Raw genomic sequence first — 6000 nt, forward strand, 5'->3', positions numbered from 1 at the left:
AAAGCATCAAAATCACATTTATATTTTTCTTAGCCAAGATTTGAAAAAGATAATATGGCCATTTCATCCTATAAACTCACTTCAGAGTAGATGTGCAAATGATCTCTTTCCATAGCTCCACAGTTGTATCCCTAGAGTAGAGGGACACCTGTTGTTTATTTATAAAAATATTTGTATGTTGCTATTTCATTAAAAGCATCAAAGCAGTTTACAACTTTTAAAACCACCATAGAATAAAAAACATTAAAAATACAATAAAAATAAAGGTCAACTGTTGCAAAAAAGCATGTTCTTAATGGCCTGCATAAGTTATGATAAATTGACATAAAGAAAATACTTTAACAGTCTTTTAGCATTTCCCATTTTGTAGAAGATGAATGGGAGTTCTCCCCCACTTGTTAAACATACCACGGAGAAGGCTTTATACCTCCACCTGTATAATTAGTTGGAAACTTGATATTACAGCATGGAATGTCACTGTTGTATCAATGTTTACATGTAAAACTATTGCCACAGCTATGAATGTCACTGTAAAAACATTATTTTTGTCCTAACTGACCAACACAGTTATCCACAATTTGTGTGTATTTTGAATACCAAACTTAGCCATCCAGTAATCCTAAAACTTAAAAGCAGTGTTTCTACTAAAGATAGGACTTAGTTTGGGCAGAAAGGGAGTGCTACATGCCCTTCAATACTACCCAGTTTTGCTTCGGATGACTAACTAGCGCACTCTGCATGCCCTAAAATTAGGGCATGCAGAGTGCACAACTTCCCTAATAGAAGGAGTACAGTACCTGTATGTCCTACACTAGACAGCTCAGAGTAACTGCTTGGTTTTTGTTTGTTTTTGTTTTCAAAAGGGAGTGGGGAAAGCAGGCATTATACCTTTTCTCCCAATAGCTTTAATGCAAATGTTTTGGCACCTAATATGTTCTAACCTATTTAAGTCTGCATAATACCCTCCCACATACATGTTAAGTTTCTCCATGGTGCCCATCTTTTCTCCTCCTGTATCCCTTTCTGTTACTTTGCTTAACACCCAATGGAGACTAGAGAAGAGTTCTTGGTATCTTGAGATCTTGCTCACTACTTTATGACCTTTTAGCTGGTGCTAGTAGCAATTTATTCCCCCTAAATGGACCAAGGCTCCCTCTCTGGCAAACACGGGCGAGACTAGGTAGACACAAAATGTAACGATGCAGGTCACAGGTCCTGACAGCCTTTACGGGCTTCCATGATAACGAATCCTCCCGGGACACTCCGTGGATCAGCTTTCAGAGGCTGCCGCTTTTTCTCGCACTGGCCCCACGGCGCACATTCAGTGTTGTTTGCTCGCGTGGGAGGGTGTAAACGAGGAAACTTTGAACAAAAAGTGAGCCTGGCGGGTTCAGAAGGTGGCTCAAGAGTTCTCGACAACAGAGGCGATTCGCTGCTGGAATTAAAGCCACCTACCGTATGGAGGAAAGAGGTTTCCTAGTCACCACACATACCCAGCCCCCCACTCACACTGAACGGGATGCAACACAAATCAAGAGCAGGAGCTTGGACAGGGCAGGACGCGTGGTGCATTGCCGCCTCCCTGCTTCTTTCCCTCACGCACTCCATAGGCCACAGCCCCTTCCCCTCACGCTAGAGGAGGGCAGCGGATTTCCCGAGGCAGGCACGCCAGCAGCTCCAGCGGACGTGCATCGTCGCCTCACAACTTGCTCCCGCCGCCGCCGCCTCTCCTCCCTAACCAGGCTGTGGAAGGGAGTGGCTTTACGCCCCCGCCCCGTTCCGGACAGCGCTCGAAGTACACCACAAGAGGTTTGGAGGAGACGACCAAGGGGGAAGAGGAGGAGGAGGTGGAGAAAAAGAAAGGCTGCCGATAAGAGACCAGTGTTCTCTCTGTTTCCCTCCCCGCTCTCGGGGAGCAACTCCGCCGGAACTGAGAAACAAACAGAAGCCAGTGACTGCCAGGAGATATGAACCGCCACCGGGGGCGGAGAGAACAGAACAACTAGACACCCACCCGGCCTCGGGCGCCTGAGGAAAGAAAGGGGGGGGGAGATCTATCTCTGTTTTCCAGAAACTGCCTGCTGGCTGCCCTTCGACTGCGTCACACTCACTCCGTGTCCATGCCCCACACTCGCTCCTTGCCCTCCCCACCTCCAGGACAGCGCAGCTGAGGGGAAGGGGAAGTAGGAACTCCACTCCAAACCCCACTCTACGCCAACGCCTCTTCCCTCCTTCCCTCCCTCAAGACAGCGGAGCCCGCCAAAATAGGACTCCTACATCATGCACAAACTTTGCCGGCGCCTGTTAGGGCTTCCTACCTTCTTGGCGGTTTCCCCTCACTTCTTTCTCAGTCTTCCTATTACCTCCCCGTCTCGTCTCCGCGCCACCGTCTCCCTCAGTCTCATTCGAAATTGAAATTCCCTGGCCCAGGCCGTCAGCACAACACCAGCCCTAAGCCTCAGTCTGGAACCCCGCCCCAGTTTTTGACCTAGCCGCTCCTCTTAGCCAATCACGGTCTCTCGACAACTGTCAACCCCACCTATTCCCTCTTGGTTTTGCTCTGTGACCATCAATCACAGCTTCTGTCTCTTTCCTGCCACCCTCCCTTCATCCCGCTCTTTATAACCACGCCCACTATACCTTTCAAGCTAGTCTGTATTTTCAACTACCGCGCCTTCACGCCCACTTGCCTCCGGGTACGATTTGTTCTTGTGTTAAAGAGTCACGCCAGGGGGAGGAAGGGGGGGGGAAGAAGCAACAAACGCGTGCAGGGATTGATTTAGTATGTGTAACATCACGTACTGCTTTTTTGGATTTGCTACAAATGCATCTTACATTAAAGGAAAGCCTCACAAGGAGACGTATGTCCACAGTGTGAAAATGTGGTTTAGTACTGTAAAGGGATGTTTATGGCGTGAACGTATCATGCTCCAGGTTAAGGATTTATTGTTTGCCCTGGCGTTTTAAAGGGGTTATATCTGTTTTTTAGATGTTCCCTTTTAGTTATTATTCTTGTGTGAGTATTACTTTTTATATCTTCATTTTATGATGGATTGTGTTCTGCTTTTATTGCATCAATGCATTTGATTACTGTTATTGTACACCTCTGTGAGATCTGTCTGGATGAAGATTGGTTTACAAATTTTAAAATAAGTATATTTTAAAAATGTTTCATCTATATTGGATGGGAAGTTTTGGATCATAATCAATACAACAAGGAGCAAAACAGAATACAGTAATACCTCTGTTAACAAATCCTCCAGGAAAGAAGGTTCTTTTAACAATCGGAGGGGAGGGGAGGGGAGGGGAGGGGGGCACACTCTGACATAGTCAGAATGTGGCTCCTTGTCTACTGGACTGATGCTGTTGCAGGCAGTACTCTTATGCATGGCTGGAATGATGTTCCCTGCCAGGTGGCGCAGGTGCCTCTGCAGTAAACAGTGCTTTGGGTGCTGTGGAAGCACTGTTTACTGCAGACATGTCTGCTCGAGTGTAGGGGAAGATAGCACAGAGACACTAAGCATAGGGTGCCAGTGGTGGCTGCCCCTTGCCTGCCTGATCAAGTTTACGGAGAGGAGAATTGTGCTCAAAGCTTTAGATTGCTATAGCAAGATGCTACATGATAAAAGAAAAAAGGCAAGGCAAGCATCCCTGGATGCGTTTTGGAGGAAGCCTTCAAGTGGTCAGTGTGCAAGGCTTACCTGAACTGGTTGTTTCATTGTGCGTGTTGTTCGTTTTGAATAAAAAGTTTGCTGAAATATGTTGAACTGCTCTTCTTTTTTGTGGTGTAGGAACCTGTCTCTATTCTTTCCATGTTATTTGTACCTCTGGTACCAAAGTTTCAGCTAAACAAGTAATGAATACATGTACTTCGTAAACTGAGGTATTACTGTAGTGTCTCCGGCAAGCTCTGTGACAATTCAATCCTGTACATGTTTCCTAGAAAGTAAGCCCCATTTCATTCTCATGTTGACTTGGTTGATATTGTCTGAATTTAATTTTATTTAAAGAACTTTACATTTATCTAAAAATTCCATGTACACTTACTTGGGAGTAAGTCCAACTGAATTCAGTTACACTGCTGAGTGAACAACATGCCTTAGGGACACCCCTATTAAAAATGTTCTGTCCCTCATGGCACTCCAGCATATTACACTTGGAGCTTCGGGAAATAGTGATGGCATCTTACTTACCTACGGCCCAGCAGTCAACAATCATATCATGGACACTATAGCTCCAAAGCGCCCTCTCCCACCAGGGAAGGCCCGTAATACACCCTGGTTTACTCAAACCTTGGGCATGATGAAACGGCAGGGACGACGACTAGAACGACTATGGAGAAAAACTCAGTCTGTCTTTGACCGAACACTGGTTAGAGCTCATTTTTGAGCCTACCATGCGGTGGTGCTGGCAGCAAAAAAAGCTTACTTCTCTGCCACCATCGCGTCTGCCCAGTGCCATCCGGTGATGCTTTTTCGGGTGGTCCGGGGTCTTTTGGGATCTGGCCCGACAGCAGACTCTGAACCATCAGATGCTTGCTGTGAAATGTTTGTGAGGCACTTCGCAGATAAAATTGCTCGCATTCGGATTGACCTGGACTCCTTGTTAATTACAGTTGTGCCAGATGTCCCCATTGCTCCCTCTGGTCATTTTTCCATGGACACTTTTCAGCTTGTAAAGCCTGAGGATGTGGACAGGATTCTGGGAGAAACGAGGGCCACTACCTGCTCGCTTGATCCTTGCCCATCCTGGCTAATTAAATCCGCCAGATTGGGAGTAGCTGGTTGGTTGACATATCTTATTAACACCTCCCTAAGGGAAGGCTCTATGCCAACATTGTTGAAGGAGGCTGTGATTAGACCTTTGTTTAAAAAGCCTTCACTAGATCCTGTGGATCTTAATAACTTCCAGCCAGTCTCTAATCTCCCCTTTCTTGGCAAGGTGATTGAGGGTGGCGGTGGCTCAACTCCAAGTTTTCCTGGATGAATTGGATTATCTAGACCCTTTTCAATCAGGCTTCAGGCCTGGTCATGGGACAGAGACTGCCCTGGTTGCCCTGCTTGATGACCTACGCCTGGCATTGGACAGGGGAGCGCATCCCTGTTGGTGCTGCTGGACCTCCCGTAAGTGCAAGCTTCACTGCACCAGCCCTTGGCAATGGATCTAGAAGAATTAGGTGAGTACAAAGTATGGTGGAGCAGATATCTCTGTTATCTTTTCGGCACCTATTGAAGACTTTCCTCTTTCAACAAGCCTTTTAAGTTAAGACCTATCCCAGTTTACATCTCTTTATTGCTTTTAATATGTTTTTTTCAAAAAACTTTTTTTCTAAACAATATGTTTTTTAACCCTTTTTATTTAAGAAGTTTTTAAAGCTTTTTTAAAGAATGTTTTTAAAGTTGTTTTGTTTTAATGTATTTAAGGTCTGTTTTTATGATGTTTTAAAGTGTTTTACTGCTTTTGTTTGCCACCCCGGGCTCCTATTGGGAGGAAGGGCAGGATATAAATTAAATAATAAATAAATAAACAAACAACTAAAATCTGTCTATTCTGGATTCCTGTAGAATTCCGGCCAAAACTGAAGAGTTTGGTTTCACCCTCTGAAATACTAACTGCCTCCTCTTTCTCTCAGTCCCATTGTGATCCTTTTGTTGTTGTTATGTGCTTTCAAGTCGATTACGACTTATGGCGACCCTATGAATCAGCAACCTCCAAGAGCATCTGTCATGAACCACCCTGTTCAGATCTTGTAAGTTCAGGTCTGTGGCTTCCTCTATGGAATCAATCCATTTCTTGTTTGGCCTTCCTCTTTTTCTACTCCCTTCTGTTTTTCCCAGCATTATTGTCTTTTCTAGTGAATCATGTCTTCTCATTATGTGTCCAAAGTATGATAATCTCAGTTTCATCATTTAAGCTTCTAGTGAGAGTTTTGGTTTAATTTGTTCTAACACCCAATTATTTGTCTTTTTTGCAGTCCATGGTATCTGCAAGCTCTCCTCC

At 45.1% G+C, this 6000-nt stretch overlaps 1 protein-coding gene across 9 annotated transcripts in view; it reads right to left on the reverse strand.

Annotated features, from left to right (window-relative positions):
* Positions 1-2585, reverse strand: part of EPB41L2 (erythrocyte membrane protein band 4.1 like 2) — a 194806-nt gene extending 192221 nt beyond the window's left edge. For 4 of the 9 annotated variants that reach the window (XM_061623836.1, XM_061623841.1, XM_061623842.1 and 1 more), the window contains exon 1: positions 2319-2584. The gene's annotated coding sequence lies outside the window, so the exon portion shown is untranslated. Of the gene's footprint in view, positions 1-1455; positions 1728-2318 lie in introns of those variants that run through there. The other 5 variants (XM_061623845.1, XM_061623844.1, XM_061623840.1 and 2 more) reach the window with 4 other exon arrangements.
* Positions 2586-6000: the final 3415 nt, after the last annotated feature.

This window comes from Rhineura floridana, chromosome 4 (assembly GCF_030035675.1).
Source record: "Rhineura floridana isolate rRhiFlo1 chromosome 4, rRhiFlo1.hap2, whole genome shotgun sequence".
Classification (NCBI taxonomy): Eukaryota; Metazoa; Chordata; class Lepidosauria; order Squamata; family Rhineuridae; genus Rhineura; species Rhineura floridana.